This window comes from Arachis hypogaea, chromosome 16 (genome assembly GCF_003086295.3).
Source record: "Arachis hypogaea cultivar Tifrunner chromosome 16, arahy.Tifrunner.gnm2.J5K5, whole genome shotgun sequence".
Classification (NCBI taxonomy): Eukaryota; Viridiplantae; Streptophyta; class Magnoliopsida; order Fabales; family Fabaceae; genus Arachis; species Arachis hypogaea.
The window spans coordinates 6,498,607-6,513,422 of NC_092051.1; positions in this window are offsets into that span (position 1 = coordinate 6,498,607).

A 14,816-nucleotide genomic window follows, 5' to 3' on the forward strand; every position below is an offset into this window, starting at 1 on the left:
AGCTATTCTTGTTAGGGTTGGCAGGAGCACCTAACCCGCTCATACCCGGTCGGAAACAGGTAATAACCCAATTCTGAGGGGGGCGGGGCAGGGTCATGAGCAAGGCAGGGGCGGGGAGGGATCATGAGCGTGGCGGGGATAGGGTGGATTTAGGGTAAAATCGCCCCTACCTGCCTCAGGGTATATATATATATATACACACTCTTAAGAATTAGGGTTTCCCTCACAGCCTCATACCCTTAATTAGTCCAACCCTAGCAAAGAACCAAAGTCATCTTCTTCTCCACAGCCAAGCTCAGCTCTAGTCGCCACTCGCCATCACAGTTTTGGTCGTCGTCACTGTGTTGTCGAGCCCCTCGCCAAGTCGTTGCCGTGCGCTGCCAAGCTCGTCGCCATACCTGCAGCTCCCCTTTCCTCTAATTGTTGCAGCTTCCTATGTCGCTGTCTTTCTCCTTTGTCTCTTTGCCTGTGGTAAGTTCCCCTTGTCTCTCTCTCACATTATGAATGTGTGAATCTGCACTTTACTGAATGTTTGAATCTGAATCTACAGTTTGTGAATTTGTGGATTTATGCTTCAATTTTGTTTATACATGTGCATCTTATGACTCAATCTTACATGTAATCTGCACTTTACTTATCTGCATGTCCGTATTGCAGAACGTTTTGAATTTGTACTTTATTTATGTACATGTCCTTATTACAGAATGTTCACTTTTATGTTTCATTTTAAATCGTTATCGGCTTTGGATTCTAATTGCTGATGTTGGCATGTTGCAAAAGTTTATATATGTTAGATTGAAAATCAGGATCTTTGTGATTTTCTTGATTTATATATGTGTAATGGATCTAATTTCTATATTGTAATAGTTCGTTCAATTTTTTTAATAGGTGCTTTATACCTAGTTTGCTTAGTTTTTTCAGTTTTTTTAATGTAGGCCTTTAAGATTATTTCATGGCTAGTAAATGCTAGAAAAGACACACAAAATAACTATGTTGCTCCTAATTAATTTGTTAATTGCTATCTCTTTTGATTTTTAAACCATTAACGATGATGAAGAATTAAAAAGTGATAAAAAATTGGATTAAAGACTTATTTATATTTAATGTTACAATTTCTTGATTATGGTATTAAATTTATAGTGATCAAAACATTAGTTTTTATTTAAATTTCATGTTATTGGACATTGTATGAATTTTATATTTGGATTTTAATTTATGTATGAATCTAAAAGTTTTTATCTTAATTTATATATGAATATATAAATTTAAAATTGTTATTTGATTGTTACAGGGGCGGATAGGGTGGGACGGGTTAGGGTACAAGGTTCTACTACCCCGCGCGTATAGGTGGGCAGGTAGTATGGGAGTTGAAGAAGAGCAGGGCTATGGATAGAAAAAAAAATCCGAATCCGCAAAGGCCCGTGAAAAAACCCACGATGGAGAGCAAAATGAGAACCCGTGAAATTTCTATAGAGACGGAACCGTTCCCACGAATAAATGGGGATAGGGGCGGAGATTGAAGTACCCATCCCATAGGACTCACTAAATTTTTGCTAGTTTAAAATTATTAAAATATTATATATATATATATATATATATATATATATATATATATATATATATACAAAAGTTAACGTGAAATCCTAAATTCCTATGTGTTTAATTTTTTTAGTTAGAAACAAACTAATGATGTGCATAATATTTAAATTTGTACTAACTAATTATTTAAATTTGTATTGTTATAGGAAGGAGTACTATCACGAGTTATGATCGTCAATTAAGATTTATTATGTTAGTATGTTGGAAACTTTTCTATTTTGTTTCATTTTGATTTGTATATAGGAGATTTTAAGTTTATGTTAGTATGTGAAATGTGTTTGAATTGTCTTTAATTTAATACATTTTAGTTAAATTATATAAAATTATATAAAATTTTATCGTATTTTTATTTTTTTTTATTTTTAAAATTTAATATTCACAGATATCCATGAATCTTTGTCTTCTCTGCAAGAAAGAAATAAATAAAAATCCGTGACGAGAATAAAATGAAGACAGAAAACAATTTTTTAAATGATAGAGAGCGAAATGAGAATCTCCACTCTTATAAATACCCATTATCATCCCTAAATGGGATGGAATCGAATTGGATAAAAATCCACCCCTACTCACCCTACTGCCAACCCTAATTCTTGTGACTCGGATTTTTCTACCTTACTCCACTACTGTTTAGTTACGTTTTGGAGTTATGTCCTATTCCGTCTTTTGTTTTCCAGTTCTAAGTTCACTACTAATCTTGTTCAATTAATTAATAGTGAGATCAATGCTAACTATGATAGTGGCTGCAGGTGAGGTGGTAAGATGCGATGGTGATGGCAACAAGAAGAGTTAAGGGGATGGTGAAAGGTTGAAATTAGAAGTGGAGTAGGGATAAAATTGTGGTTGAGCATTTGAAGTTGAGATATGTTAGGAAAAATAATTTAAAAAGTTTAGATAAATATTTTAGTGTTTGAATAGTGTTATTCATCGGAGTCAATATGTCATTGTTATAAAATCAATTTCGTTTATTTTCTTTTATTTGTAATATTATATTCACAAAAATGATTAACATGACTAACGGATAAATAAATATTCATGTGATGATAAATACATCTCTCTTTATCTCTAATATAACAAATAAATATATATAACACTATATTTATTTTCAATTAAATAATATATTGATTAATATAAAAAAAGTAACGTTAAGAAAATAATAACTTAAAATTATTTTATTTAATTAATTTAATATCTATAATATTATATATAACATTATAATTATATATTTTTATATCTAAAATTATTTAATTATTTTAATAATAAAAAATAGGTTTAATTACTCTGTTAGTCCCTATAGTTTTGCAAAATTTTTAATTAGGTCCCTATATTTTTTTTCTTTTAATTGAGTCCTTGTACCAAAATTTTTTTTTAATTGAGTCCCTACATTTTTTTTACTTTTATTTAGGTCTCTATACCAATTCTTTTTTTTTAGTTGGTCCCTATAAAATTAAGCCAATTACTACTAAGAGGGACTTAATTGAAAAAAAAATTGGTACAGGGACCCAATTAAAAAGAAAAAAAGTATAGAGACCTAATTGAAAATTTCACGAAACTGTAGAGATTAACAGAGTAATTAAACCTAAAAAATATAAAATAAAATAATTTTAGACTGATTTTTATATCTCCTAAATATTTTCTTTGTAAAAACGGTATCTTAGAATACTATTTTTAATCATTGACATCAATAAGAATGGAATGGAGTTCACATTAAAAAAAATCGAAATTTTAAAAATAGAGATTGACATGAACTTAATTTAAAGCCATACACTAAATTTGGATTTATCATGAATAAATGGATTGATAGCAGCAATTCAATTTCTAAAGAACGTTATAAGTACAGTGACCCCTAACTCCACTATATCTCTCTCTATATATATAGTACATATATGCATTGAATTGAATAGCCAACCGCAAAACTTGATTAATTAAAGATGCAAGACCAGGCTTAGCTGGAAAATATTTTGTTCCGTTCTTTTCACTTCCTATCATCTGATATATAAAATACAGGAGAGACTGAGAGAGTAATTTAATAAAATTGTTTAATCAATGACGACACAGTAATCGTCAATTTCGTCGTATTTATTAGTATTTATTATACGTGTTTAGATATTATATTACACACGTACCATACTAATATGTAGGCGAATTCTCCCGTGCCTTTAACTTTATTGCCGAAATTGTCGAAGTTGTTTTTTTACAGTAAATTTTAAATATTAAAAAATTATTTATTTTTATATTTTTTAATTTAAATATTAATTTTTATTTCCTTTTAGTAAGTTAGACAAATGTATATAAACACCATAGCATACACTTAATATGTATCTAAAATGATCATTATTTTACCATATGAATAGTAACACATTCTCAAGAGTAATAACAAATCATAGTGCTTCCTTGGCGATTCCAAATAATTTATAATTTTGAAATCTAATAAAAAAACTTATTTAAGATATAATTATTTATATAATTTTAAAATAGTATCATGACAAAAATTTAAAAAATTTTAAATTTTGTAAATATCTTTTATTTTTTTTAGCTGGTTTAATTATTTTGTACGATTTTATAATTTTATTAAATTTTTAATTAAGTTTCTAAAAATTTAAAAATTTACATTTAGATTCATATAATAAATAAAAATTTTCAAATAATTTGTTATTAATAATTAAAAAGCTGAATTATTTTTAGAATATTTCATTCTAAATTCAAACAACCGAATATTTTATTTTGTTTTTAACTGTTAGTGAGAATTTAATTAATTTTTAAAAAATTATTAGAAATTACAGAGTAACTAAATATTTTATTAAGGAACAAAAGAGTAAGAATGATAAAATTATATTTACATTATTGATAAAAATTTCTTTCACAAAATTATAAAGATATAAATAAAATAAATACTGAAAAATAAAAAATATATTATGAACTAAACAGACTCCAAATTGAGAGAGAAAATGTGTGAAATTCACAGTACAATTGTTTTTAACTTTTTTAAATACCTTTATGTTGTACAAATCATATCACGATTTACCGATCCTAGCTACAATCACTTGTCAAATTAAATGAATAACCACCCACCTCTGAATCTCTGATAACTTGTACTTGATCCATTTTACAACTTGGCTAGATTCCTCCGATCCATGTTTAGAATAAGGGTGAAGTTTTTCAATAATCTTTTCAATTTCAAATATCGATATAATTGTTAGAATATAATTAGGATCAATTAGTATTATTTAGTATATCTGAATATTTATTATAGGAGATTATGTTTTTATTATTATGATTTTTTTAGTACCCATAAATACCTTTTTATATTATATTATTTCAGACAACTTGAATACACTCAATAATACACAAATCCTTCCTCCAATTTCTTGTTTCTAACAGTAATATTTTGGATAGGCTTTTTTTTATTCTCTTTTTATTGGTTTTATATTATTTTTTTTTAATTAAAAAGGACTGAATTTGAGATTTTAAAATTATAAAAGTTTTGATATTAAATCATGTTATGAAATTACTTTTTTTTAAAAAACTTAAATTAATAAAAGAATTGTTATATTTTCAATAATCCGTGATCAATGAAAAAAGGTTCATCCACTTAAATTATTTAATTTGTTATATTATTGAGATCATTTGTTGTTTTTCTTCATTCATGTGCTAATATTGATTTAACAATTATTTAAAGATGGAAGAAAAAAATTAAAATTTACACCAATCATAAAAAAATTGGGGTTTTTGTATTTTGATAACTGCTTTTTATTCCTTTTCACTTCAAATTTTTGCATATCAACACATATATGTTAACTGAAACTATTTTTGAAAAATTAAGAATATTATTCGCACATAAAATTAGCTACTAAAATTAGTCATCATATATTTATGTTTAAATAATATATAATTTAATTTATTTTTAGTGTGTATTTTGTATTTCAATATGTATGTTATACTGATAGTTAATTTTGGTGGCTAATTTTAATATATACCTAACATGATTATTTAAAAATATCCATATTATTTTTAAAAATATTTAGGATTTAAATTTATTATTATTATTATTTATGTTTCACATTTTTTAAGAATACATGGTATCGTTTTAATTTTTTTTGCCATTAATGTTTTAATTATGTTAAGTTAATTTTAAAAATATTTTTCCTTAAAAATAATTAAAAAAAAGGGTTCAATGGCCCTTAATTATCAAGTGAAAATACATATATTTTTATAAATTAATATTTCTTACTTATATTTAAATTAATACTAATTAACTCTTATGTTTTCAATAGAAGCTAAGTACTGTCTTCATCAATTTCAAAAAATACAATCCATACATGTTTTTGTTCTCTCATGTATCCATCAATACAAGCAATCAAACTTATTGAGATACCAGTAATTAAATAATATAATATAAACACCACTTCAAACTAGGCTTGATCGTGCTTTGCTACTTTATTATTAAAGATCAGAGCCTAATCCTTTCCCTGAAATTCAAATTTTGTTAATGACAAACTCTTACTGTATACATTGCATCGGAGGGGAGGGATAACATGTACAAGATTCTCAATTCTGATCTATTTATTTTATTTGAAGTCTTTTTCAAAAAAAAAAAAAATTTGACAAATTTAACATCTCAATAATATAACTTATATGTAACAGGTGCATTTTTATATTCTAGACGTGATTTTATAAGTTATGAGGAAATAAAATTGTACTTTTATACATTAACTATTATGGGCTCGTTTGAAAATTTCAAAGATAATTTTTTTAAGTTTTTAATTTATGAAAAGTAGTAGTATTAATGTCTGATGTAATTTTTAAAATCAAATTACAGCTTTCTAAGGAACTATTTAAAATCTTATAGAAAAGTTAAAAAAATGATTTCTCTTATAATACTACTACTTTTTATAATATTTTTATAAAATAAGCATTTTTAAAACTAAAAATCCAAATACAAAATAACTTATTTATAAATTATTTTTAATATAGTCATTTAGTGTTTAAACTATTTAAAAGAAAAAGCTTAATTAAACTATTTACTCATACTAAGCCTACAAATTTTAACTTATAAAAAAAATTTAATGTACCAATATATCAATATTTCACTCATTTTTAATTATTGATTTTAATTTTATATATATATATAAAATCAACGATTAAAAATTATTGAAACAGGGATGTATTGATATATTTAAAAACCCTCCTAACTTATATATATGATAAACACATGATCCAACAAAAGTGTTTCCGTGAATGTACATATGCGAGGAAATAATCTAGTATAGGTGTCTTAAATGGAAGTATACTCCACCTTATTGGTTTTAATTATATTTCTTTTTAATACTACCATTTAGAGGTACCATCAAAAAGAGCGCTATGAACAATGCTAGAATATATTTTTTTAGTTTTTTAAAATTACTTTATTTATCTTAAATTATAAATCCAAAATCATAAATTATTAATCCTAAATCTTAAATTTTAACATCATTTAATATTAGCTAACTAGAAATTAGTCTAATAAACATATATAACTACCTCATAAAATATTTTCAAGCTTCTCCAATTTCTCCTTTGGAACTAATCGTCAGCACTACTATGCAAATCTACAATGTTGCCAAACCTTGTATCAAACTTCACATTATTGTTTTCCTTTTGGTAAAACATTATATTCATTTTTACCAAGCTATATATATATTTGCCTTTCAATTTTTCGTTTAAAAAAGAATATTATTTTTAAAAGGTGGCCCCGAAGAGATTTCATTATAATACCAAACCCTCTTTATTTCTACCGTACACCATTGGGTTCTCTGCCTCCCCAAAAAATAAAAAATAAGAAAAAGAAAAAGGACGTGTGGTAGACTAATTAGACTAGTAGTAGATGTTAGAAAGGAGTGGGAAAACTAGAAGAGAGTTAAAAGATTATTTGGTCACGTGCAAATAATTTTTTTAAGTAAGACCAAAATTAGGTTCTTAAAATTTTTAAATTCGAATTGATTAGTTTTTGAAAAAAAATATCAATTTAATTTTTTAAGATAAAAAATAATAGATATATTATGTTCTTTTATTAATATATTATGTTCTTTTATTAATTCATTACGTAAAATTTGAGAATGATATTTTTATGTATCGTTAATTATCATAACATATTTATTTATAAAATATTGTTACGTAAATAATAATTTTTAGAGTAAAATTTTACATATTTTAATAAAATTTATGGTAAATAAAAAATAGTTGATAGATGTTATATGAAAATTCAAAAGATAATAAATATTCTATTGTTCCAAACTACATCGTTACTATGCTCATGTAATAATAATCGGATACTTACTATTGTAGATAACAAAATATAAAGACAAGTTCATTTTATTTCGTACTATCTATTGACAGAATGATATATATGTCTACAATTTATTATTATAAATACCTTAATTGATACTTTTATTTTTTTATTAGCTAATTAGTTCAAAGTCAAAATGTGATGTAATTATTACTTTACTTTAATTTTTTTGTCTTGTTCTCCTTTAAAATTTTACTTTTTTCATAAATAAGTATTTACTTAATAAATTAATATACTGTTATAATTATATCCCTTCTAAATACCATTCTAATCCATTTTATAATAAATAACGAGGGAAAATAAATGTATGCAATACTTAAAGATAGATATTGTGCCAGTGTAAAGATGATAATTTTGTAGTACAGCAAAAAAAAAAAATGATAATTTTGTAAATTTAACACATTCCAATAATGTTCTTAATCCAAAAGAAATTTGAAAATGAATATTTACTTAAGAGCGAAAAGAGTAATGTTTTTAAATTTTTAATTTAACTAACTTTGATAAATTAACAGTAGTATAAAATTTTTTATACAATTATATAATTATATCTATTTTTTAAAATGATCATTTATGATGTTACATAATTTGATGTATGTGTAAAATTATTTTATATGAATATTGTATTAAAATTAAAGTCTTTAATTTTATATAGACATTAACGATTTGAAACTTGAACCATTGAGATAAGAGTAACATCGATCTAAGGATGAAAATTAGAAGATTAGATAAAGTGTGGCATGATCGAGAGTGGGTGAGAGAGCACCTTATCCGGCACCCTAATTATATCCATACGTGTACTACTGCCTATAAAAATTACTAGTAAGTTGCTTTATTAAATGTTGTGTACCATTAACTGCTGCTAACTTATTTGTTGCAAGTTATGTTTTCGTGCGTGACAAGAGTTCAGGACGCATAATTAATTAGCGTAGGGCAAGAACATGAGGGTTGCACGATCAAGTTTTGTCTCCATTATCTTCAACTTAATCCAATTGAAGTAGTGGAATATCATCCCCCAAAATTATTTTAATTTATGTATTCTCTCAAATATTAAATAAAAAAAAGGCAATTTACTATAATAAATAAATTGAGATTCAATATTATCAGATTACATAAAATACAAAATGCATATTAAAATACATTTTTCTCATAATCTATCTAAACCGCGACAGGGGTATCGCGGTTTACCAATACACGTAATTCGCTACAGGAGTGTCGCGGATTGCGTTCTAGGAAAAATAAGCATAATTCGCGATGTGTGAATGACGAGTGTGCATAAATCGCGACAGGAGTCTAGCGGTTTATGATGCGCATGTACTTGATTGATATACTTCGCCGTCATTGAGTGGCACCAGGTGGATAGGGTGCTGCCACAACTGGGTGGCGTTCAGCACGAGCCTGAGCCGGCCTCGAATATAGACTGGCTCCATGCCAAGGATGGGAGGGATGGGGACAGATGGTTCCCGAGCTACTATCAGGTATGGCACCTTAGTTGGCAGAACAGGGTTGATGCTGTTCTGAGTATTCTCCGGGCGCCTGATCCCGGGCCGTCTGTAGACTTTCTGCGATGGTGGTACAGATTGGCCCATAGGTTTCTGTCGCCGGATTCCTTGATTGCCGATCCTAGGGCCGAGGAGATCAGTCAGGATGTTGTATAGGGAGGGTCGTCACAGGCGCCTTCTAGGATTTCGATGCCGGACGTGCCTGATAATAGGCGCGTCGAGCGGCGACGACGCATTGGTACCCGGGATACAGACCGGGAGTGGCGATGGCTGGATGACATGATTCAGGATGACAGGTCTAGTGGCGACGGAGTCGGACATGCCGATTACCGTGTCCGGCGTGGCCGTCCTCAGCGTCGTGGTGGTACATCAGGGGTCGCATCTGCTAGTCCTAGTGATAGACACACTGAGCAAGTAGGGGCGGGGTCCCAGGAGGTTCCTCTTACACATGTTTCGAGCTCTTAGATATATCGTGAGATCTATAGACAGATGTATGATGATCTGGCGGGCCCGACTTTCACGACGGATATGGACCACGAGGTCGGCAATTCACTGTTCTATTCCAACTTTGCAGATCTCATCCGGAATGACGACACTCTGCATTTTCAGTACCATACCCCACAGGATCAGGTGTCGGAGACCCAGCCCCAGATGGATGTTGCACAGGGGTACTGCCCAGATATGGAGGATATGCAGCGGTACCAGCCCCAGATGTTTGACCCTCAGGGGTACCAACCCCAATTTCATGTAGACCTAAATGAGCCTGCTAGCAGCCCGTATGACAGCTGGTTGGGCATGGGAGGGACGCCTCCGTCTACATATAGCGTGGGCATGCCCGTCGATCCTCCAACACAGCAGCGCCAGGGGCCAGCTAGAGTGAGACGTGCCGCTCGATGTGGTACAGGGTCGCACCTCCTAGGCGCATTTGGACATGACTCTCACGAGGAGGATGAGGACAGGCAGCAACCGTAGCTGTTTATTTCATGTTTTCATTTATGATACCTATGTATGTCAGATTTGTCATATAGTTTTGTATTATATGATGATACCTATGTTTTCATTGATGTTTAGGGTTTATGTGTATGTTATGTAATTTTTTATTTACCATACACTTACTTTATTTTAGGTTTATGCAAACTGCTCATTCACGCATAAACTGCTAGACTCCTGTCGCGGTTTATGCACAACACTCGTCATTCACATATAAATCGCGACACTCCTATCACGGATTATGCTTATTTTTTCTAGAACGTAATATGCGACACCCCTGTAGCGGACGACGTGTATTGGTAAACTGCGGTATCTCTATTGCAATTTACATAAATTATGAGAAAAATGCATTTTGATATGTATTTTGCATTTTATATAATCTGATAATATTGGATCCCAATCTATTTATTATAGTAAATTGCCTTAAAAAAAGTAATAAGAATTTTTAATATCTAACTTTAAAAACTTAATAGTTAGTTATTTATTAACTTAAAAAATATTTAAGAATATCTATTACGAGAATAAGTCATTTTTCTTTGCTGGCGGCAATTCTTTCTCTTTTTCCATTTTCAACATTTTATAGTAAGTAATTTCAACATTTTAATTTCTTTCTCTTTCTCTTTCTCAATAAATTAATTATTTAAAATTTAATTCAAGTAAAAAATATATAAATTTTATTTTATATATTAAATATATATAAAATTGAACTCATTAAGTAATAACATGTAAAAAGGGACTATTTGTCGTCTAATTTTTTAATACCAAAGTATTTTTTTTCATTATAAGAAAGTTTATGAATCAACTTTTAGTTATATTAATTAATTTTTTAATTTTAATTTTTTTAAATTTAAAATTTATAATTTAGAATCTAGAATTTAAGATAAATAATATAATTAAAAAAAATAATTAATTATAGTTAAAAAAAAATTACTCCTAAAACATTATATATTATTTTGTTATATATATATAGGATTTGGATCCTACTCTAACTTTATTTGTGGGTTGAAAATTTTATTAAAACTTTGTCCTAACCTACTCACAGGTTGAGAATCTCTCAACCCTAACCCTACCCGCACTCTAAAGTTTTAAATTCTACCATATCCTATTCTACCCGCAGAAATATCAAATTTTTTCAAAGTAAATTTAAAATTCAATAATTTCGAATTTCATACATATTAATAAAATAAAAAATAAAAAACTAATGCTCTAAATTACTAAATTAACCAACTAATTTAGTGGTTGCTCATTTATTATAAGTTAGTACGATGTGGTTGGCTGTTCACGGACTAGCAATACCCACTATTTCTTTTTTGAGATCAATATTAGCAATGTAGTTCATCCAACGATAAACCTAATCCGAATTATAGAGATACAACACAATCAAACTCAAATGAACAAAATGTGGAATTGAATAGTACCAGTCTCTACTGGGATTATTACTCATTTTTGTACTTATTGTTTTATTTTCAAATTATTTCTTCAATTAATAGAAGAAAGGGAATAAATACGTATGTATACGTATTCGATATTCTCTTATCCCATTCGGAAGGATATAATTTCATAATTATCTATGACTGTTTATGTCACTAGCATGACTACAAGATCAAATGTGGAGGAAAGTGGGATAAATGGCCGATACTACTGAAATGATTTCTCGTTGAATAATAAGTACTGTATCTGATATTCCTGTGATCGGTTTAATTAGCATTTTTTTATGGTTCATATTTTGGATTGGGTTCATTCCTGTAGTAATAAGATGAATTGAGTTTGCAAAATGAACGTGTAAGAAGAACTCAACAGAGATCCACTCTTTTTGTTGATGAATTTGAGGGGTCCCGTTAAGTTCTTAATAAGAAGATTTCTTATTTTATAAATGACTCAATAAATAACTTTTTTCAATGTTTTAAAAAAGTTCAGTTCAATTTTTTTAATGTTTTTAAAAAATAAACTTTATTTTTTTATAAAAAAGTCTTTTCCAGAGAAAAATTTCTTTCGATTTAAGTTGAAAGAAAAGTAAAAATAGAATAAAAGGAAAATTATTTGATTTACTTTTTCAAGATATCGCAATGGAAATAATATGAATTTTGTTTAATTCTATTGTAATATATTCTTAATTCTATTCTATCTTTATTCTCTTTTTCTATTCGAAATCTTATTGTTGGGTCAAGCCCCCTTCTTTTATTTGTCCACTACATAACGTGGTATACTGTATTCATTAAGATGATATTTTATCTTATTTCATAAAGATTCCGTTCAAAAAAAAAAGAAATCAACAAGTATTATTCTATATAAATAGAATAGAAAAGATGTTCTATTTCGATATTTGCTCCAATAAAAAAACAATCGGAATCTAGGAAAAAATAGAAAATAAAATCTCTCCTAAAATCCTGGAATTTTGTTTTTTCTATTTTGATTTCTACTGTGCTTAATATTCTTCAACTATTTTTTTTTTTATATTACAACAATAAAAAAGTTGAGCCGTGTTGGATATCCGCAGATAATGTATAAATTGTCAGCCCTAATTATAGCTATGTTACATTAAAATCAGCTACTAAAATTAATTATCAGTATAAAATATATGTTAAAATATAAATACACATTAAAAATAAGTTAAATTATATATTTATACATAAATATATTTTTAATTGATTTTAATAACTAATTTTAGTATACCAATAAGATTTTTGATATTCCTAATATAGGTATAGTTAACAAGAATGGAATCTGAGCAAAACTTGCATATATATAATTCGGTCGCCTCTAATCTTTTTGGTATCTTGAAGTTTATTCTGTTGTTAGTGCTGCAAGTGCTACAATCAGCGATGAGACAAATAAATAAATAAATAATAAGGCATGATACTTATGCTGCTGACCTGTGACAAACTTATTGATTCATAGATTTGGCATTATATTCAAATGCTTGTTGACGGAACTGTATATGCATGATGATAAATTTATAACGCTTAATGAAAATTAATCCAAGATTATTTAATTCAACTCTGGATCGGCGTACATTTTGCTCTTCTGATTTGCGTGGCACAAAAGGTGTTGAATGCTATCTAATAAGAGAATGACTTATCTAGTCACCGAGATTGGTAATACTATCAAAGGGCATATTGGTAATAAGCTAGTTCAAAGTTGATGAATCTTTTCGAGATCATAGTAGCACAATTTATTAGTGGTTCTTCCAAACTGTACAAAAGAGTCTTAAAGAAACAAATAAATCAAAACATAATGAACTCAATAACCATTTTAATGATAAAACCGTAACTTCCAATTCATTAGTAGAGTATTCGTTGTTGCCACTCATTGAGATTCTAATATCTTATAAATAGTCAAGTAAGTCAACTACATTTGTAGGTCATATACGACAGAGACTTGAATTATCACATAACATAAAGTACCTATTCTAATTTAGTATTTTATGAGACCCATATACTAAACAAAATCTGTGTAGTGTACATTTTTGTTAGTTAATATTAGTAAATTTTAGTATTTAAATTTATAATTTAGAATTTAGAATTAAAACTTAAACATTTATGATTTAAAATTTAAAATAAATAAAATGATTTTTAAAAAATTAATTAATATATATCAGTTGAAAAAAATTAATTACCTAATATTATTCTATTGAAATAATATCTCCGGTGAATAAGAGATTCTAACAAATTTTTTCATACATATGTCGGCCAAACTCTATAAAATGGGAATATGATATTTATTTTAAAAGTTTAATTTTAATGTACTGATAGTATAAAATATTTTATACAATTGTACAATTATAATTATTCGTTTGAATTATCATTTACATATTTAGTATAAAAGATAATTATTTTTATTAATGTAATATTATGTGATTGAATACACCATATAAAATAATTTTACATTAACATTACATCAAAATTAATTTTTTATTTAAAATATGCCTTCTCATCACAATTCTTACTTTTTAAATCTTCATTGACTTGGTCGAATATTTGTAAGTACCATCCCGTTCATAGGCTCTCCATTGAGTTGAAAGTTTAATTACTCTCTCTACCAAAAAGCAAACTAAGTTTATGATCATAATTAACACTTCCTCAACAACTCGGGACATATATAATAAATTTAGAACAAAGAGATCAAAACAATCTTATTAGGAATTGAGAGAATTTAATTCATAAAAAAATGATGAATTAAATCAACTCAATACCAATATAATATCATAGCATATTTGATTCAGTCAAATTAAAATATCTCACAACTATTTATATATGGGAGTCATTCACATAAAGATGCATGTCAAAAACGTCTTTTTTTAAATATATTTTTTAATAATTAAATTCAACACATATAATAAATTAAATTGTGTTATTTTTATTAAAATTAAACCAAAAAAATCAATTTAGTCGAAAAATTAATAAATT